This window comes from Dermacentor andersoni, chromosome 7 (genome assembly GCF_023375885.2).
Source record: "Dermacentor andersoni chromosome 7, qqDerAnde1_hic_scaffold, whole genome shotgun sequence".
NCBI classification, from domain to species: domain Eukaryota; kingdom Metazoa; phylum Arthropoda; class Arachnida; order Ixodida; family Ixodidae; genus Dermacentor; species Dermacentor andersoni.
The window spans coordinates 151,061,147-151,083,742 of record NC_092820.1 but is presented as its reverse complement, the minus strand read 5'-3'; the positions used below and the strand labels follow the sequence as shown (position 1 = coordinate 151,083,742).

The 22,596-nt window shown below is 49.3% G+C and overlaps 1 long non-coding RNA gene across 1 annotated transcript in view; it reads left to right on the top strand.

Moving 5' to 3' along the window:
• Positions 1-22,596, top strand: part of LOC129385553 (uncharacterized) — a 449,244-nt gene that overhangs the window by 1,324 nt on the left and 425,324 nt on the right. The window lies entirely within an intron of this gene.

Sequence of the window (22,596 nt, the reverse complement as noted above, 5' to 3'; positions counted from 1 at the left end):
TGTACTGGCGAGGCATGCTTCTTCATTAAAGGCTCGGGAGAAAGGCTGCGATAGTGAGTGGCTACCTTGATAAATTTACTGACCTGAAAAAAAAAAAGAAGATCCATGCAGCCTCTCCGCGAAAGCAGAGACGCTGATATCTTATTCATTTTCCATAAAACGTTGTTGGTTAACTTATTAGTTAGGATGTCTTTGGCGACTGGACGCTTCTTCCCTGGATGCCTTAATTTGAGTGCATTGTCCCACTGTCAGCTTTGGTAGTACATTTGCCGCGAGGGCTAAGTATGACAATCTTGTGCTCAGGTCGCTGGTTTGGTTCCCCTACCACCGCACTCCGATTGAGGCGGAACGCAGAAAGGCTCGTTTGCCTTGCTTTTCGTGAAGGTTAAATAAGCTCGACTGCTCGAAATTTATCCTGAACTTCCCACAGCTGAACTATAGCTGTCAGTGACGTTTTAAAGGCGAAAGCATTTAATGGCTCGTGCTCGCGGCCACGGCGGCGTCCGTTCGCAGAACATATGACACTCCCCTAGGGGGCGCTCGTGACGTCATCGGAGTGGCGCGCGTACTGCGCATGCGCCCAGTAGGTGGCGCCACCATCGCGCTCCAAAAATGGCGTCGGCAGACGTTCCTCGCTAGCCGAGGCAGTCGGATGCCTCCGAAGCGCGCTCCCGTTTCTCCAGCAACCAAGCGCGCTCGCGCTGCCGAACGAAAGCGCAAGTCGCCGCAGGCTCTGCGACAACATTCGAGTGGAAAGGAACAGCGCCTTCCAGAGTTCTCCCAGCACAAGAAGGTTGAAAGCCAATGAACGGATGCGACTGAAGCGACTCAACCGGTCTCCTGGGACGAAGGCAGAACGCAAGCGGCAACAACGCCTTCGGAATGAGCAACAGCAGCAACAACAAGGCACTTCAAGTGGGGAATGTCAGCTCCCAGATTCTCCCAACACCGGAAGATTGAAGATGAAAGAGAGAAAGCGTCTAAAACAACTCAACACGTCTCCCGGAACGGGTGCTAAAGAGTCAGAGCGCCTCTTGCCAGAAAAAAAGTATGCGAGCCAGAAGAACAAGTACCAGTCGGATAAGCCAATAAATTATTTAATCAACATCACAGTGCATTTCAGTCAAAGAGCAGTTCAGACAACAGATGCAGTCATAGAAAGGCTTTCGCCTACCGCAGTTTAGCTCAGCAATGTGCCCATACATTTTCTTGTCAGGACCTCAATAAAATTCTTTGCCTGCCTGTCTGTCTGTCTAATGGGCACTTCAGAAGCATTTTCGCTGTAGGCGTCGCCGTGATGTTTCGGCTAAATATAAAGGATAAGGGCGATAACGCCGTTGCTGCACGCCGTATGCTGTATGGGCAAGGTTCTGACTGGTGTTCTATAAGTCGCGGGTCGCTTTTTTTCGTCGCGACGGTAGATTGGATTTTTTACAACCATTGCCCCAGGAGAGCACATGTCACCGGCAAACGGAGGCTTCAGGAGAGCATCTGAGATTATAATAAAGGAGGCGGCGCAGGATCTCCAGGGCTCCCAAGGGGCGGGGGGATCAAAGCTGGAAGCCGGGCGGCCCGTGGGTTGGGGCCGCGCAGGCCTCTAGCTTTGATGTCTTGGAGGCGCCGCCAATAATGCGAAATAATGGCGCGTTGTTTCAATTAGTAAAAAACACGATTGAATAAATATAATTACGTCCAGCCGCCCACTTGCGACTCTAAGTTCAGCACTACCGCGACTTCTGCCGGCACGCCTAGGGGACAAACGCATACAACACGCGCTAAGAAACTCCTCCATAGTGACTAGGCAGATTCGTATATTCAAGAAGCAAAAGTCCCCACATTTCCTCTCTCGCAGCTGCTCTTACTCGCGCATGCGCGCAAACGTCCATCGTCTGCGCAAGTGCCACGTTCCGCTGTACCTACTAGCAATTGTAAAAATGCAGCCCGCGAGGTTGGGGAGGGGGGTCTTCGAATCCGCCAACAAGCGTGTATACCATAGAGAAAGGATGCATGTACATTTAGGGCCGCGCGCAGTGGTGCGCGCCGTATCTTGAATATGATCTGCAGACGGTTCATACCATTGTGCGCGCTGCGTGCTCGCCGCTCTTGCGTTGAAACGATAGACCACACGGAGGTTCGCTCGCTACTGCTGCCGCGTTGCTCACACCGGGTTGCTCACGTTAGCATGCCTCTCTGACATGTTCGCATGAGCTGTCGATGTTTGATCAGGAGAGGTGTGCTTTGATGTCATTAAATTAATTTCCTTGGTGACTATGCTTTCATTATCGACCAGTTCGGCTCATTGAATGACTCGTCAGTACAGAGATAAGCTCTGAAACACCTTATAAAGCTTTTAAATGATGTAGTATGTGTTGATTGAAATTCCGGGAGCTCTTTTCTTATTTATTTGATTATCACACGTGGGTATTGTTTTCACGTTAAGAACCGCAGTCTAGGTGGGCCGACGGCTCGTATCTTTTCGTGCGCTTTGTTCTCACCGCTCAGTTGGCGTTGAAACAATACACAGCATACGAAGGTCACTTCGCTCGCTGCTGCTGCCGCGATTCCTCGCGCCAGCGTTTTGACAGCGAGTGTCCGCGGTCGTCGAGTGTGAAGTGTTCACGTTTGCCTGTGCGCGCACCACACTGGGTAATTTAGATAGCAAGCGAATGCTCACAACGGGCGCCCTACTCCCGTGGCTGCTGCGTATGGCGGGGCCGCACGAGCCCTTTCTTGAATACGTACGACCTGCGATGCGGGACAGCGTAGGCGTCCGGGCGCACAGAGGGCCGATAGCGTCGTTTGCACTATAGCACTCATACGCAGGACATGTAATGAGGAGGGAAGATGACCGATGGTCATTAAGGGTTACGGACTGGATTCCAAGAGAAGGGAAGCGTAGTAGGGGGCGGCAGAAAGTTAGGTGGGCGGATGAGATCAAGAAGTTTGCAGGGACAACATGGCCACAATTTGTGCATGACCGGGGTAGTTGGAGAAGTATGGGAGAGGCCTTTGACCTGCAGTGGGCGTAATCAGGCTGATGATGATGATGACTCATACGCTTACCCGTCACCCGCGTTCGCGAAGTGAAAGGTCACTGTAACCTTTTCGGTTCACGGTTGCCGCCATCTTTGTTCGTGCGCAGTGGGATGTCAAAGACAGGAGCCCGGGCATCGTGAGTGTGTTTTCACGTCTGTGTCCATGAGGTGCTGTCATAGATGAAGAAAAAAAAAACAATAGGAACTCGCGAAGTGGGACGTTACAAATTTATGGTAACAAAAGTCGCCCCAGCACGTGATCGTATCGCAGTACGTTAGCAGCGCGATACTGTTTACTCCACCAAAGCTTTCATGCATGAAAAGCGCACTCACATCAAAGTTCAAGCACACTCACATTAAAGTTCAAGAGTGGTCATATATCTTCCGTGACAGGCAGTTGGAAGATATGACATGTGTATCCTGGAATTTTGGTGGGAGTGTGAATTTTTTTTTATTTACATTCCTCACAGACTCCATGGTTTGAGTATTAAACGAGGGGGATCTGAAGTAGTGAAAATGAAGAGCACAACCCTCTAAGTAGTTAACGCAATAAAAAAATAACAGAACTAAACGAACAAAACTAACAAGCAAATATGTCGCAAACAGTCATGCGGAACCAAAAAAAGAAAGAACAGGACACAACGTCATACAATACTCTGAGAGAATTTTCAAATTTCGTGAATGTAAGCACCGGTGCGCTGTGCCCGTCCTGCGCAGCTCGTGTTTTTGTATTCGTTTTCGTTGCCGTTATAACCACGTTTACGCAATGTCAATGTACTTTTTTATTTCAACAACAATAACACCGCCAAAGTTGAAGGACGCGGATGAAAAGGAATTCACGTGGGTAGTGGCTGCCTGTCGCATTTCCTTTCGCTAATCCATTGGAGCACGCAATCACAATGCCCTGCACGAACAAGAAGCCGCGTGACGCAGCTCGACGCCCGCTGTGGAGGCTGCTCTGCCCATGGGCGTTTAAAAAAAACGGCCGTGGCTTAGCTTGGTTAAGCCTGGTGATTGCGAAGCAATAGTGTGTTATTCTCGGATCAGCTGGTAGTATGGCTGGTGGTAGTCTTGGGTTATGCTAGCGTTACGGCTTACAGCGAATCATCTAAACACCAGCACGTCCAGGTGCATCTCGCACTTGAGCACGCCGTTGGCGAACGCCCGTATTGAGCTGAAGGACGAGAGGTCCAAGTAGCGCATGACGACGTTCTCGATGCTCGACACCCGCCGAACGTCGGCGGCTGCGAGGAGGCCGCTGCTGATGTCGCGACACGCGAGGATGACTCGGGCGCCGCGCCGCGCCCCTGGTGAGAGGAGCGGGAGTTAGGCCGCCGTTGGTGGCTACCGCCTCGCCTCGCGACGGCGTGAGATGGGGCCCCGTTTTTACACAGCTGGTGTGACGTCACTCTAGGTCACGTGGTGTGACGTCACGCAGCGAGGTCACGCTAAAGGTCAATGGTGCCTACCACCGCCTCGCCACGGAACGGGCTGAAGAGCGACCTAAAGTAGTATTGCTTCGCAATAAAACAGACTGCTGGAGTGGAGACGACGTCTCGAAAGGGAAGCCGGACCGCCGCCATGTTACCATGGGCACGAAAAAACGTTAGCGAATAGCGGTGATTATACGAAGCACGATTTAGGATGGTTAATTTTGTTGTGCAGATAACGTTCGACGTCTCTCTTTCTGTCACTGCTTTGAAAAGGAAACATAGACGTCTTGTCAAGCTTTGTGGCACGCCACGATATCAGCAGTCAGCCAAACATTACATTTTAACCAGGCGCAACGAGCTCTTGTTTTCTAACGAGGCTAACATTTGCAATAAACGAGCGAGATAAATGAGCTGTGAGCGGATTTCAGCTTTCGTGGACCCCCTTTCAGGGTCGAAGTATGGACATTCTCTGGCTTCACCTGGATTCATAAAGAACTGTGGGGGCTGCCACTTCAGCAATCCTTTTTAAGCCTCCTTAGCTCTGGCGAAGGATGCCCATCATATCGCGTTATCAGTGTGTTACGAAACCGAAACGCATCCCCTTCCTATACGCACCACGAAATAGTTCCTCAGTTTCACTCGTAATTTTAATGTTTCCTTATTATCCCAATATAAATACTATCGAATTCATTAACGTAGGAATCGCATTAGCGAACACTCGCAAATAAAATTAAGTAGTTTACATTTCTAGCGCAAAAAAAATTTCGTTTCTTTTTCTTTATTTTAATTTTACTTTGTTGTTTTGATCCGCAGCACATTTCCTGTGCAATTGCCCCCCTCCACGTGTTAAACATGGCGTCCACCTTGTGGTTCGGCACGCGCGTCTGGTCCCGAAATCCCGCCGCGTTTCGTTCGCCGCGAGGAGGACTTACGCAAAATTTCGGCAAGCAGCGTTCGTCTAAGCAGGCGAAGCAGCTTGCGTTACAATGTGTCTAGTACGCCGGTGTATGCGCGGCGCGGTCAGCCCGGCATATCCGCAGCCTTTGTGTTTTGTACCGTGCCGTCAGCGTGCGCTCACCGGGGTGAGTGAACGGACTGCCGCCGGGAAAAGCCGAATCTCGGCGCAAACCTATGAAATACCCTAAGCGCGAGAAAGAAAGAAAATTCGTTTCGGCATGGGCTGCAGCACATCATCGATATCAGCCGCCACCGAGCCCACCGTTACTATCTAGTAACGTTGATCGAGCCGGCGCTTTGATGGCCGCCGCACATGGGTGGCATTGTAGCAGGAGCGAAGAGAGCAAGGCTCGCGCCGTGCGCGAGAAGTGGCGCCAGGAGCGCGCGCAGCTAGAGTAGCGCGCTCGCCCCCGCTGCGGAGCTGGTTACGACGAGGGACAACGGCGAGGCACGACGGCGACGCTAAACGCAGGAACGGGCGCCAATGAGCTGCGTTCTAAAGACTGAAGCTCGAAGGTGCAAGACGGCCGCCAGAATACTGGACGAGCGAGGCTGCAGCGCAGCTGCGACACAATCACAACGGCTTCTCTGCGACGTTAAGTGCACATATGTCTTGTCTTTATGCTCGGCAAGGTGCCGACAGTCGAAAATAATACGAGCAACGAGGTCGTCGTGCCACCTGGACGTGGAAAGGCGGAATATCAGTGTCACCGCTGTTCGAATAATTCTGAAGGAAAAGAAAGCGCAATCCCGCGCTGCTCGAAAGAGATGACGTCATGCACATGGAGTCGGAAACACCTCCACATATCGCGCAAGAAATCGGGAGGCATGTAACGGTATAAGCGCCTTTTAAACGCTGAAGCGTTTCTTGGCCGTGGGTTGACGAAAGCGCGCACCCATGGCTGGCGTCCGCAAAAGGCGTCCGCAAGAAGCCGTGACCAGAACGCACGTGACTTCTCCCAGCGGAACGGACGCCGACGCCAACAGCGACCGTAGCAACGTAGCCAAAAGAAACGCCTTCGTGTTCTCGTCTCGTAAGAACGTTTACTGCAACGTTTGCAGGAACGCAGTGCAAGTTTCAGCCAACCTGTGCATCGCCTGCGACGATGGTCATTTTACCTTAAAAGAATCGCGCCATTGATGAATGCGGTTGCAATGCTTTTTGCATCTTTCGCTTTCGAAGCGAAATTAAGGCGGTTTTTGCGCAAGAAGCCAACAGATAACCGCAGTGCCTTTGGCGGCTGGGAAAAGTAGCCTTTAGGCGACTTTGATTCCCCATTTCGTTTCTTTCTTCTTCTTCGTGATTCGGGAGCTGGAAAATACGCGCAGTTCTGCAGTCCATATGGGGGCGACGCTAACCGTAAGCCTTGAGGTTCCATTCCATTTTCTCTATGACCATTCCTTGTTGGTTAGCTGCACACCCCAACAGAGAATCGTGTCCAAGTGTACGGTTAGCGTCGTACGTGACAGTTGAGCGAGTCAAGGCAGCCAAGACACGGCATAGCCGTACGGCAACGTTACTATACCGGGCGTGTTGCTCCGGCACCTTGGTTAGTCTGCTGCAGGAAGTACGACAACAAATTGCTTACTTATTTTCAATACTGCCACTCTCAGTTGAGAGCATAGCAGGTGGGCATTACAAAGACAATCATGTTTAAAAAGAACACACACACACACACACACACACACACACACACACACACACACACACACACACACACACACACACACACACATATATATATATATATATATATATATATATAATTTCTCCGCGAAGTTCGCGAATTAATATCTCTAAACTGGTGTCACCCTGAGTATTCGTTCCAAGTAGATCCGACTTGCGAACTCCACGGCTATAATTTGTAAATTGCAATATGGGCCTTAAGGTAATTCGTTAAAACATAATTGGTGAAATGTTAATTTTTCGATTATGCATTTCAATTTCTTGTGCATGTCCGCCTCTTCGAGTAGAGCAGCTCATGAACGAGAATTGTGCTATCTGCCACAGGCAACCTCTAAAAATTTTAGAAGTGGTTCGCTGAAACACCTAACACACACACACACACACACACACACACACACACACACACACACATATATATATATATATATATATATATATATATATATATATATATATATATATATATATATATATAAAGATATATATATGCGGCTATTTCTAGTAGTAAAACATAAATACCCCAGTAAGTGGATGGAAAAGCGGCGCCGTGGTATATAGCTCAGTTGTTAGGAGCATCGGACGCCTAATGCGAAGACTCAATTGGAATCGATCCCTACCTGCGGCAAGTTGTTTTTTCATCCATGTTAATTTCCATGAACTTATCATTTCGCATATCAGACTATCTTTGCCTGCGCAAATGTATCTTTAGAACGGCAGTTGGGGAGGTGGCCCGAGGCATTCTTCAAGCCTGACAACACTGAACAATACCGAGCACAGTAGCACGCTGCACCTAACTTCGACGACGCGGCCCAGGTAAACCTCTCGACGCTATCTCTGCACGTTACACGCACCCCGCAGCCCCGCCGGCAGATGGCGACCTAGTCACTTTCTGCCGTTCAGCCAGGCGTGCCGAGCAAACCACCTGTCCTCGCAGCCAAGTATACACGCACACACCGAGAGACGCACTGGGCTTTCTTGAACAGTCGGTGCTGCGGTGACGCCGTTTCTCGTTCCTCCGCGGCAGATGCTCGCGCGTCCCTCCGAGATCGGCGACAGGTGGCGCTGTTCCCTTGATGCGTTGGACAGACGAGAGAAACGACGACCGTGGAAGAGAGAAACAGAACAGACGCCAACGACGACGCATGTAGTCCGGGCAAGTCGCGGTCCAGAAAGTTATATCTGTATATTTCTAAATGAAAAACGCGAAGCAGACGGCCCAATAGCAGAAGTGCAGATGCTGTCTGGCACAGGGCGCGCTGGCTTGTGTGCGGTAATGTTACTCTCTCTCTCTCTCTATATATATATATATATATATATATATATATATATATATATATATATATATATATATATATATATATATATATATATATATATACACACACACACAGTTACTCTAGATACTCTAGCGTCCGGTCAAGTCGTTTGGTTGCACGACTTGAGGGATGAAAGTTGGGCGAGTTGGCATTAACAACAAAACGCTCAAACTCCGTTTCTACATCAAAGAATATTGGAACTTGTTCACCATTACTTGTGGCCATGGAAAGCAGATTCCTACCAAAAAACACACACACGCTAACATGCTATGTGTTCGAAATTAATTAGAGTTCTAATTAGTAACTGGTTTGTTGAACTATTCAAAAGTAAAACTTCGTTAATCTCATTAGAAACGCTATTATATGTTTGCGTAAAGTTTGCCGTAAAGTACAGGAATTCGAGTATAGAAATTCAACCTATCAAAAAATTTTCAGGCCGAACCACCCATGTGGTGACGGATCAGCACGCGGTGTCCCCACTTTTCCCGTTTTTGTTGGAATTGCAACTGTCGCAGTGGTCTGCCTCTGCAACACACAATCCGGTTATTACACACCGCGGCGGCTACCGCAGCGCACATCCCCGTCTTTTCCCGCCACAACTGCCGCGCGGTTGTACTGAGAGCAGACGACAGCAGATGCAGCCGGCAGCAATGGCAACCAGATTTCACCGCGTGCCGCAATTGCGTCACGCGGTGAAATCACGTTCCCTTTCTTTCTTCTCCGCCGTACTATCGTTCGTTCTCCCCTATTTGACCACGCAGTGCCGCCATCTTTTCTGTTCACTTTACGGACGTTAGCCAGCCCAGAGCAGCCCCCACGCCCCCTTACGAGACCACGCATACAGCTCATTCATACAGGCCGTCAAGTAAACAGCTGTAAAGAGACACGTGGGCCCATTGCGGGTTTCATGTTGAACTGCAATGCGCGCAATATATGGACACAGACAGGATAAGAATTGCATTTCCTAAACGCCGCGTGACCTGCTTTTTTTTTTTTCGTTGTTCCCTTTCACCTGTCATGAATGAATACGCACCGTTCTGCGCTCCCATCGTTGTCGGCTGGTGCGCATAATATTAGATATCTTTATTAATTTCTCAGATACAGTCAAACCTCGTTATAACGAAACGGGATTTAATTGAATAATTGATATAACGACGCAAGGGAAATTCCCCTTGAAATCCTCACAGAGATTCATAGCGCAGTAGATGCAATAATGTACATAACAGAGTAATGAATATAAGGAAGTAATTCTGGCTCCCCCTTCGTCATGATTATAACGAGGTTTTACTGTACATGTAATTATATAGTTTCGAGTAAGTATCCCTTGTTCGCTTCCTCGCACTTTGTCTCGCGTCCTGTGGGCTCTCGTTGCATTTCAACGACGTAATGAGGCAAATCGGCAGCACTGCTCTGCCTTATCAAGTATACCGTCCACGCCAAAAGTTATGTGCCATAACTCCACGGCGCAACGCGTGTAAAGGGGCACGCGTCGCTGACGTGCTTCGCTTTGAATATGCACGAGCTCTCTCTACATAGTTACTGCTACGGCTATTTGGTCCTGCATTATTGAGTTCTTTTTTTTTTCAGCGTATTAGACCGAGCTCACTGACAACCCTTCCGACATTATTCTCTGTGTTCACGAAAACGTTCCTTCAGGCACCGTGTGCATTTTAAGCGGCGCTCAGGAAGATCTTCGTACTTGCTTATGCGCTATAGCACGTTACTAAACCCAACCGCATCAACTGTCTCTTCGTTGAAGAACCCCAGGTGGTCCAAATTTCCGGAGTCCCCCCCACTACGGCGTGCCTCATAATGAGATCGTGGTTTTAACACGTAAAACCCCATAATCTAATCTAACTGTCTGTTAGTGTTTCGTGCCTGGGCTTTTAGGAACTTGCTAGCGCATAAGCAAGCTTGAAGAGCCACAGACTGCCCCTTTCATACCCATCAGGAAAACCAACTTCAATTGTTATGTAGTTCACGGCTATGCGTGTCCATTTTCTTGTCCCCATCTAATACGTTGAAAAATACCTCAATCTATAAATGGGCATGCGCGATCTCCTTGATTGAAGTGCGTAGGCTTCGCTTTTTTTCTTTTCTTTTTCTGGGAGGCGCTGGTCGAGTGTTGTTTAGTGCGTCGTCGCCAAAAGTGGGAGCTTAAAGCTGTTTTGCTCAAACGCTGAAAATGTACAGCCGCTGCGAGCGTTGGTTTATCGTGACTTAGCAACTACAGCAATAGCCTGCTGTCTCCGACTACCGAGGAACCAAGCGAAACAAAACAGAAAGGCGCTGCAGGGATACAATTTACCGTTTCCTACCCTACACTAACTTCGGTTGCATGAACTCGACCGCGAGCGCGTCGAGTCTGAGGTCGAGCTTACCTCCATATCGCTCGACCCTTGCGCGTTTACACTCGCGCCCCATGCCAAACGGGTTGGGTGATTGCATGCGGGTCGACCTCGATGCTCACTCGTGCTCGATCCGCTATAGCGTACGTGTGCGTGAGCGCGTCGACCGGTTTTCGACCCGACAAGACGGCTCGACCCGATTTCCTTCGGTTCATGTAAACTTAGCACCGCGGGAAGTGGGGGGGGGGGGGGGTCGACCCGATTTCATTTGGTTGGGGGGGAAGAGGCAAGGACTGGTATAAATTAGGTGTAAAACAGTGGAGAGACACACGGACACAACCGTTTGGTGCACACGTTCACACTACGGAATCGCAGTCATCATCAGTCCGCGTTGTAATACGGATAATATACCTCTTGTGCAACTATGTCGCCTTTAAGATTCGTCACATTGCTGCGACGAGAAATGAAGCGGCCATTGCAGAACGGTTTTGTTCCGACTAATTTTATGGAGTGAAAGGCCACGTCGCAGCTTCTCACGAGTAACTTCTGAAGACGGCGCTCGAAAGAGAGCCGCGCCTGCTATTCATTGTCCGCTCACGGCTCGAGCACTTTCACTCTACTAAATGGAAATAGTACTGGGCAGTTGCGAAATAAAAGCTCGTTGTCTCCTGCTAAAATAGTTCACTTGGCTGAGTACGGACGCCATGACTTGTCGCAAAGTTTTACATTTAGTTTACGCTTCAACGTAAACACCAGCGACACACAGAGGCACGTCGAGCAAAAGGCCAGACCATGAGGCAAGATTAGCGCCGTGTGTGAGCATAAAAGTAGTAGACAGTTTTAGTTACACGTACGTAGAGGCTTCACGTACGCAAACGTGAAAAGCCTACGTGCCTTACGTGCACGCCATCTGAAACGCTTTTAGCTACACGTACGCTACGCACGCCAAGAGGGACCCCGTTGCTACATCTATCGGGAAATGTGAACACGGCGGTAGCCAATTCAATCCTGTCGCCGCGTTTTGACGCAAGCCGACTGCGCGCGCGCGGCCCGCTATCGCTTGTTCGTGATCTCGCGGAACTCCCGCGCGAAGCTGTCTACGTGCGCAAGAAACGCACGCAAAGAATTGAATCTCACGTACGTCCGTGAGACGCGCGCCCGCCCGCTACGTTGTACGCATGCGCATTGCTGACACGTAGAAGCTCTACGTACGCAAAGCCTCTACGTACGTGTAACTAAAACTGTCTAGTAATTCCTTAAAGTCGATCTTTCCATAGTAAGATGGCTGCAGCGCGGCTTCACTTCTCGGGGCATCGTCCACATCGTCTTCGGGAGCCAACCATCATCAGCAGCGTCTGTCATCAACGCGAACTGCTGCAGCTGCGAACGACCGTTCCTGTGCATGTATACTGGATCGAGGACAGTTACGAAGGAAGTTATTTTTTTGTTCTTTTTCTTTGGTCTCCACGCGAACGCGTTGTTCACGCGCGCACACGGAGAAGCAGGAAGCGAGCACCGAGCAAGTACTTCGGATTCGGTCAAGTGGCACGCGAGCGTTCCGTGTCGACGGGCGAGGGTGACTCATCGCAGGTGCTTCCAAGAATGCGTCACGTCGCGTTCTTGTGCAGGGAGCGGAGCCGGCCTGGGGGATGGTTTCGTTTCGCGCTAGAAGTAACCATATTTTTTTTTCTAGTGGCGTCAAACGTAAACGGAACATGTGCAGGCATTGCGTATACGATCGGAATTCGTCGGTGTCCACGATTAGGAACACGCAACGTGGGAGTGTGTCCTGCCCCGTGAGGGGGCAGACCGTTACAAAGTTGTATTTTTATTCTTCAGGGCGATATCACTAAAGGGGAACACTATATCAGTTAAAAAATTAAATTATGGTGTTTTACGTGCCAAAACCACGTTCTGATTATGAGGCACACCGTAGTGGGGGACTCCGGAAATTTCGACCACCTGGGGTTCTTTAACGTGCACCTAAATCTAAGTACACGGGTGCTTTCGCATTTCGCCCCCATCGGAATGCGGCCACCGTGGCCGGGATTCGATCGCGCGACCTCGTGCTTAACAGCCTAACACCATAGCCACTAAGCACACTATATCAGTTTGTACCGATAAAACATTTTTTTTCTCGAAACTTCATCTTTATAATTTCGCGATTAGAGGTAGATCATTCGAAAAGGAGGTGAAGGTCATCATCGTCAGCCTGTATTTATGTTCACTGCCCCCAGGACGAAGGCCTCTGCCAGCGATCTCCAATGTGCCTTAAGTAGACTGGATGACAGGCCATTTACGGAAGCGAAGATCTTGGGAGCCTGGCTTCACAGTTCATTAGCCCAGAAAGCAGTTCGAGCGCTTTTTCACTACCTGAGGGCAACCGACTTGAGTGCCCGACTATAGACATCCTATACCTAATCTCTCTCTCTCTCTCTCTCTCTCTCTCTCTCTCTCTCTCTCTCTCTCTCTCTCTCTCTCTCCATATTCCCCTCCCCACGTGTAGGGTAGCAAACTGGACTCAGTCTGGTTAACCTCCCTGCCTTTCCTTCTTCCCTTCTCTCTCTCTCTAGCCAATTGCCTGCATTGCACTAGCTGATGTGCGACGTTGTGCCTGCTAAATTACTGATTTTCAGCACGCCATCCGTTTCTCTGCCGTCCTCGAGTGCGTTTTCCCATCCCCCGGCACCCGTTATGTAAATGTAGTAGACGGCCGGTTATCTGCTCTACGCACTACGCGGCCTGCCCAGTCCCATTTAGATGCGATTGGAATTGTTTGCCATCTTCAGGCGTTTTGAGTCGCTCGGTCGGTGAATGCTTATTTCTTTAGGTGCGACGTCAGGACACCCGGCCTTTTCTGCTTCACGACTTGGCGATGGGGAAAGTTTTGCTACGTGTCATGACGTCACAATAATGTCGACCTCTCCAGGTCTGGATTCTCGAAATTAAATTTTGTGCTTCAGTAAAGTTTTTCCATCCATCCATCCATCCATCCATCCATCCATCCATCCATCCATCCATCCATCCATCCATCCATCCATCCGTCCGTCCGTCCGTCCGTCCGTCCGTCCGTCCATCCGTCCATCCATCCATTCATCCATCCATCCATCCATCCATCCATCCATCCATCCATCCATCCATCCATCCATCCATCCATCCATCCATCAAATTAAAGCATCCAATACATGTTTTGCATCCTTCTCACATGCCATTAACGCGCGAGGAACGTGCGATAATGTTGTTACGCGACTACAAATTATGTACCAGATAACAAAAAAGAAAATTATCTTATTTATCGTTCCTTAACAAAATTTGAATATTGGGCGAGTTGGTATGGCCTATTTGCTTTAGTGTTTCTGGTGTATTGTACTTCTTGCACCTATTCTACATATCGTTCTTTCTTTCCTCTTGTATTTATTTCACCGACATGGGAATAAGTCGTCAGTTGCAAGTAGCGCTGTGTGTGTGTGTGTGTTTCTTTTCTGTTACGTGAATCATTGCGATTTCCACTACAGCAAGTTATGTTTTCTTGTTACTACCGCCTCTATGTCATTTTTCATCTGTGTTGTATTTTACCCTAATTGCCTATAACGAATAGCGTACCAGGGCGCATGGCTAGGCTGTATCCTCGCGAGTTCTCATTAACTACAACAGCGACTCCCCACAGGATGCAGCCCCCCCCCCCCCCCGCCACCCCCCACTCCGTCGCATCGTGAATAACGTGACAGATGCGCCGTCTCACGAAACTTTCAAGAAAATAATTTTTTTTTCTATAGGCGTCGCAATGTAAGGGCTGACCGCAGGTGTTTGTCCCGAATCGCGATGAATGCAGCTGTTCCCCTAAAGAAACAGCAGCTGCTTGACGCGGTCGCTTGCTCGTTTATACGCTTATGCTGACGTTCTTGTATAGAAAACCCGCAGCGGCGGTGGAGGTGAAATGTGAAAGAAGTTCGAGCACTTGGATTCAGCTAGATGCACGTTAAAAATCCTATAGGCGATCGAAATCAGCCCGGACTGCCTCACGTATGCGGCATCTTTCATAGGCCTTCTGTTGCTTTAGGCCGTTAAGCCAAAGTTAATCAATCAATCAATCAATCAATCAATCAATCAATCAATCAATCAATCAATCAATCAATCAATCAATCAATCAATCAATCAATCAATCAATCAATCAATCAATCAATCAATCAATCAGTAATTAATCACGGCTTCTATGCAAGGCTTGACGTCAGTCGCTCCAACTCCACTGCACTTATAACAATAATGAATTCAGCGCCAAAGACGCGATCGCCGAGAGGGGAGGACACACATAAAGACAGGGCTATTTCCCTCTCTGTGTTTTCGGCTCTAAATTCGTTATTAATCGACCTTAACCAACTAGCCCCAACGACAAGCACTACTCCACCATACGTCTCTTGTCATTGCGGCGATGAAAAATGTGAGAGCTTCGAAAAGAGCCATCTGCGTAGTTCGCACATGTGTTATCCCTGGCAGTGCGCGTTGCTTGTATAACTTTCCGTTTGACCTCGTGCAGGCCTGGGTGGCGGTGACGCGCGGATGAGTCAACGCACTTGCGTCGTGCGTCTTGGAGACTGCATAGATCGAGTGGCTTGGTCGGTTGTGTACGCGGTGTAATTAGACGAGAGCCCGCCGGCTGTGTCTGAGCGGCAGTATAGTGTTCGGCTGCTGAGCGTAAGGTGGAGGGCTCGATCCCCGGCCCCGTTGGACGCATGTAGATGAAGGTGGAATGAAAAAAACAAAAGAAAGCTCTTGCACATAAATTCAGATTTGTACCTTAACAAAAGTTCTCGTGGCAAACGCTGAATTACTACATAAAGACACTTACGACGTTTAATCAAGGTCTAAAGCCCTCTGTAAACCCTAAAAAAAAAAAAAAATGCTGAAGAGCGACGGAGTGCCCTAAATAATTTGTTACAATACTTGTTTTCACGACAACGTTCTTACGTTGAAATCGTTCGTAAGAACGGATGGCAGCCGCTCGTGATGCTTGACATACTTTGGCAAAAGTGGGGCCCGCCTGTCAAAGGCAAACACTTACAAACGAAAAGCATTTGGGAAGCGGCCCGCGTTCTAGTTTTGCTAGTTGCGGTGACGGGCGGGGCGGGGGGGGGGGGGGGGGCATTATAACGTCATTACATCGCCGACCCTCTCCATTCCTGCAATCGCTAACTGCTGGCCGTTCATTCTCCCTGCCTTTCTCACTGCTCCATTCTTCGCGTATACCACACACGTCAGTTTGTGTCTATAAAGAAAATATAAGCGCGTTTGCCACCGAAACCTCCTTGCACAACTACACAGCGTATATCGTACGTGCGAAGAAGCAGCAGCGCGCGGAAAATGTTTTCGCGCGGATTGGACCGAAACGTTCTTGAACGCGTATACCCCTTGACAAACACGTAAGAGAAACACCCACATTGCTTTCGAGAGGCTGCAGTGGCTAAATAATATATACACGTGGTAATCGAACAGCGCTTGAGATAGGACAACGTAAAGGCGATGTGCACAGCACCGACTGACATCATCATCATCATCATCATCATCATCATCATCATCATCATCATCATCATCATCATCATCATCATCATCATCATCATCATCATCATCATCATCATCACCACCATCATCATCATCATCATCCTGTTTTATGTCCCCTGTCCTGCGCCAACCGATTCCTGTGCTGCGTTACAGGTCTGACTGCCGCCTTGGTCAGCTGCTCCGCAGCTGCTGGGGACTGAGGGCCATAGGTTAATTGTAGGAATCATTCGGGAAGTAGCGGCCGAATACTGCACCAGGGAGGCCAATTCCTGTTCCGACAGCCACTGCTTAATCGCACTTGAACTGCATTATATGAGAACAAGTACTGACGCAGGGAATAAGATATAGCCCGGTTTACTAGTTACGCTTTACATGCGTGCTGGCGCTGTCCGCCGTGGTTGCTTAGCGGCTATGGTGCTGGGCTGCTAAGCATAAGGTCGCGGGATCGAGTCCCGGCAACGGCGCTGGCGCATTTCGGTGGGAGCGAAATGCGAAAATACCAGTGCTCCTTGATTTAGGTGCACGTTAGAGAACCCCGGGTGTGCCCAACAAACAGGCACGCAAATAAACAAGAAACGGTGCCTACATGCTTCGCCCAGCCTTTTGGTTTCTTCTGTAACTTGAAATTTGAGCGCCTCTCAAAGTTCCTTGCGCGTGATCGATCGTTTTAGCGTAAGCTTGAACTTTTAACCAACCTAGGAGCTTTGGGAGAGAGACTTGGCCGGCTGCAACCTCGAGGATCAGTAACCGCTGATAGCGAGGGCACAAGACGCAGTCCGAGCTCAAGGCATTCTGGAATGAGGACGCCTCTCGAAAGCTTCATTTATGGAATAAACATGTTTATCTGTCTCTCTCTCTCGCTTCCTGAGTATCACGGACTCGATCAGGCGACATTTACTTTTCATCTGAGAGGCAGCAAGAAAAAAAAAAAAAGCTTGTAGTACAAAAATCGCAATAGGAAAGTGTCAGCGCAAGCTTGCTCAAGCGATTACAGGCGTACAACGTGGCAAGGCAACGCCGATGTTTTTCTAAACTGTGCGAGGACTCCCGGACATAATAGCTTCTCGTTTATTTAATTTTTTTTCGTTCGCTGTACATTTCCTCGTTGGGACTGCTTCTCGCATTACGCGGAGAAAAACACGGGAAACGCGGCGTAAGACGACAGAATGCGAAATTAGTACGTAGCGGGTGTGTTACGATAACTTTTTTTTTTGTCCCCGAGTGAACCGTTACACACAGAAAAACAAATTACACCCGTAAAGGAGTTTGACGTGTTTGACTTGTACCCGTTCAAAATGGTGCTCATGCTTGATGAAACACTCTTATCGAGCATAACACAAATTACACCGATAAATGTGTTTTGTCAGTTGAATACACACTCACTGAAAAGTAAATTCCGAAGTCAAGAGGCGGGGCCAACATATGGAAACACACTGTGGGACCAAGTTGTATAGACAGATAAAGTGCCTCAGACAGGCAGCCCGATGTTTCGATAGGTGTACTTACCTGCGACTTCGTCAAAGGCAACCTTGTCAACCTTGTCGTGTTAGTCTTAACGAGCTCGTTGGGTGACATTACGTGCACGTGAACGTCGGCCACTTTATCCTTGCTCATACAACTCATATCCCGTTCATTGAAAAAGGTGCTTTGCGTGGAGAAAAATCACTGTGCAAAACAAACTCAAATTACACCAGTAAGGGGCGTTTTAGTGGGCGCCAGTTGGTATCTGTGTGCTATGTGCATGGTGAAACCTCCTTAGTGAACATTACACCCATTGAACCCAGATTACACCCACAAAGGTGTATTATGAGTCCAACTCGCACCCATTGGAAGGGATGATTGCGTGGTGAAACACCTTATACTGAGCGCGTCCCGCTTCACGTCCCGCAAGTCTGGCCATGGTCGCGGAACGCAGATTTGTGGACGCAACGAAACTCACTAAAAATTTTAACGTCTAAGTGTCTGCCGACTGGCGCATATGCTTCTGATGGTGCCGCAGATGCAAGAAATTACTAAACTTCCGACACACGGAATTAACTTGGCGTCTGGAATAGATTGCTTAATTTATAACAAAACGGGGCGTAAACGCTTTCTAAAGCTGGTACAGCGCAACATAGAAAGGAAGAAACAAGCCGAGCCGGCCAGATCAAAAAACAGGGCGCTGATTTCCAGCAGAGTTGGAAGTCAGCGCTCCGTTCTTTCATCTGGCCGGCTCGGCTTGTTTCTTCCTTTCTATGTTGCGTTGAGTTGGATCGGCTTGTTTCTTTCTTTCTATGTTGCATTGAGTGCGATCGGCTTGTTTCTTCCTTTCTGTGTTGCGTTGTACCAGTTTTAGAATGCAATACCAACTCGCCCAATCCTCAAACCTTGTAAACGCTCCGCTTGTTGCCGACTGGCGACGCGATGTGAACGTGTCTGGAGAGCAAGCCTCGTCTTCGGAGAATTGTTTTGCCAGGATTTCTTCTTTTTCTTTCTCTCTCTCCTGCGCGCCTTCGCGTCACACCGCGGTTGCCAAACAGGACGTTGCCGCCGATGCACGCCACTTGCTGTGCATAAATGTGCTGCGCGCATCGCGGCGCGCATACATACTCCCCGTCTCGCTAAATGCGTGCATACAGCAATAGCTCACTTCATGTCGCTTCATCCGATGGTTATATAACGACAGCCGCGGCTGCGTGTACCGGATAAGTTTAGGAGAACGCCCGTCGTACGCCACTAAATTCATTTCGTGACGCAATTCCATTCAGGATATGGGCGTTGCGCAAAAAGGGGGCGATTATAGGAGGCTGTACAGTGGTGCTGAGCTATTCTACAAACGTTGCCTCTTGTGGTTGGCTGAGGCGATCCGCAGCTTTCGCTGTACTGCGCGGAATTGGCGAGACCTGGAGTAAGGCGAGCACGTATATACGTTGCGCTCGCACGTCTAAGGAAGACAAATAGAAGGGAACCGAACGCATAGAATCTGAACAGTGAAAAAAAGAAAACTGTGGTAGGGGGTGGGGGGTGGCAAAGTAAGGCGAATAAGCAAACAGCCTTAACGGCAGCGCGCGCAAAAGCTGTTTCCCAGACTGACTCCTCCGATGCCCGTAAGGTTAGTGGCTCCGTTTCATTAGCATTCAGGTCAGGACGTCCTGCGGCGCTTTTGCTCGGGCGCATGCGCATGACTTGTTACGTGCGGAGGGAGGATGGGCAGCTATTAGCACTGCGTTCATTCGAATGTAGCCCACCGTATAGGTCGGCACAATAAGCCGATACTGTTCGCTAATGCTCACTCACAGCGCGTTTTTTGTTACAGGCTGTGTCCTCACTCAGACTCGGGAGCAATCACCCTTGTCGTGCCCGCTCATACATCGCCAACGCTCACTTCCGTCCACAGTTACCAGCACTCATTCGCGCTTTATATTCGCATCCGCGCCCCCTCATCGGCACTCACTCGCGCTCAATATCACGTCCATTCACAATCGCAAACGGTCACTCTCACGTTCTGACTCGATATCGTAATCATCATCATCGTCATCTTCTTCTTCTTCTTCTTCTTCTTCTCCCTCTTCTTCTTCTTCCACCTACATTGCAGGACGAAGGCCTGTTCCAGCGAGTTCCAATTACCCTGCCATATCTTACGCTATCCGATTCCGACTTGCGCCTGCAAATATCCAAATTTCATAACTCCAGCTAATTTTCTGCCGTCCTCGACTGCGCTTCCCTCCCCTTGGCACCCGTTCTGTAAGTCCAATGGTCCACCGGTTATCTGCCATACGCCTGCCCAACTCCATTTTTTCCCCTTCTTACTTAAATGTCGACTAGAAAATCGACTGTGCCAGCTTGCGATCACGTGCTCCCACATCTACTCGGAATCACCGTCGCTGGCTTTTGTTCGTACTCGCGTTAACCGGCATTCGCGTTCCTGCTGATGCCCACGTCGGCTACCGACACTCTTGGACCTTCGGTCATTCGCTAGCGCTTTATCTTGTAGGCGTGTGGTATGAATGTATATCGCGAGCATGAGTCCGTGTGCTGGGGAACGGGTATGTCGACCTATTTTTTTTAACCTCAGTCTTCTCTATTCTTAGTGCACATAGGGACCAAAAGGGGGCGGCACGGTGATTAGACTCGAGGCTAACAAACCGCCTCTTAATGTTTCCATTCGAGCCCTTCCGGTTCTGAGGGCTGTGAGAAGGTGAGGATCGAAGGCCTTAGATTCACGAGGGAAAGAGTAAAATATGAGGAAATACGGTAATACGAGAGAGAGAGAGAGCACGCAGTCATTTTAACCCAGGATTGGATTCCTTGCCGAACTAATTCGTTTCTTTTTCAGCGTAGGATATATTCTACACGTCCCCGTCGACTTAGTGGTTTGTAAGATTGCTCTTTCTCTACTAGCTCATTGCTATACTGCCGGTAGACAGAAACATCAGATGGGCGAATCTCTTCCCGTGGGGTTGAATTTTCCTCTTGTTCCTGCAGTCGAACGAGAGAAAAATGAAGATAGGCACGTGGCCAAACATGCTCGTACATATACCGTGCATAGGGTGTACTTTAAACAACGCCAGGTGGTTAAAAATTAACCCGGAGCCTTCCCCACAGCGGCGTGCCTGATAATAAGATTGTGGTTTTGGCACGTTACAACCCCGGAATTTTATTAACTAATTCAAACAATATTGCGCCGATTGAAAAAGAAAAAAAAAACTGTGAAATCGAACCTGCCACCGTTGGAAGCGTTCTACATATACGCCGCAGTATTACAGATTGATTTTTTACGGGCACACGCATTCTAATGAGTGGGTCCGTACGAAAACGAAACGAATGGGCTCGTCCGACGCATGCTTGTTGTATAGAACATAAATTAAACCTAAATGGAGGTCGGCCACCAGTCACTGCACGAAGAAAACGAAAAGGAAACAAAAATAAGCGATATAGAAAGAGACAGCTCGTCTCCAAGCGTATATACGCATTTGCAGCTCACTGATCGCGCACGTAGAGAGGTCCTGAGCCTCCGAATAGTAATAGATGGGTCGGTCCGCCGCACGCACGGACTTGCGTATACGTTGTGCACGCGTTTGCAACGCGCTTTGCCAAACGCCGCCGCCGGACGCGAGTTCATTTTTCAGAGTGAACCCCTCGTTTTCTGTACGGGCATCGTGTTGCTTCGATTTCTTTCTTTCTTTCTTTCTTTCTTTCTTTCTTTCTAACCGCTTGTTCTGCTTTTCACTTTGTCGGCTTGTTCGTGATGACGCATACGGGAAATCGAATTCACCTTGTGCGGTCTTTTCCGAGGCACGAACATCTCCGTGGTCTTGCGCGAAAGCGTGGGCACGATTCGGCCGCGCAAGGGTGTGCACATATACCGCGTATATAGAGCTGCGTACAGCGACTTCGCTTAATGTTACACTCGCACGTAACTCCATCCTTGCTCGAGAAGCTACCCCTATAGATGTACTACTTCGAGGGAAAAACTGCGCTATATGAAGCCACCATGGATGACGAAAGGGAAGCGCGGTGACGACAGAGACGGAACATGCTGTGGGAGCGCTTTCCTCGAGGAAATCGACGCATGTCTCTGTTATTCCTTTGCCTGGCTTTTGTCCACGATCTCAATGCGCAGTTTTCTCTTGAAGTTGATACGCATCTAGACAGACAGACAGACAGACAGACAGACAGACAGACAGACAGACAGACGGACGGACGGACGGACGGACGGACGGACGGACGGACAGACAGACAGACAGACAGACAGACAGACAGACAGACGGACAGACGGACAGACAGACAGACAGACAGACAGACAGACGGACGGACAGACGGACAGACGGACAGACAGACAGACAGACAGACAGACAGACAGACAGACGGACGGACGGACGGACGGACGGACGGACGGACGGACAGACAGACAGACAGACAGACAGACAGACAGACAGACGGACAGACGGACAGACGGACAGACAGACAGACAGACAGACAGACGGACAGACGGACAGACAGACAGACAGACGGACGGACGGACGGACGGACGGACGGACGGACGGACGGACGGACGGACGGACAGACAGACAGACAGACAGACAGACAGACAGACAGACAGACAGACAGACAGACGGACGGACGGACGGACGGACGGACGGACGGACGGACGGACGGACGGACAGACAGACAGACAGACAGACAGACAGACAGACGGACAGACGGACAGACGGACAGACAGACAGACAGACAGACAGACAGACAGACAGACAGACAGACGGACAGACAGTAATAAATCACTCA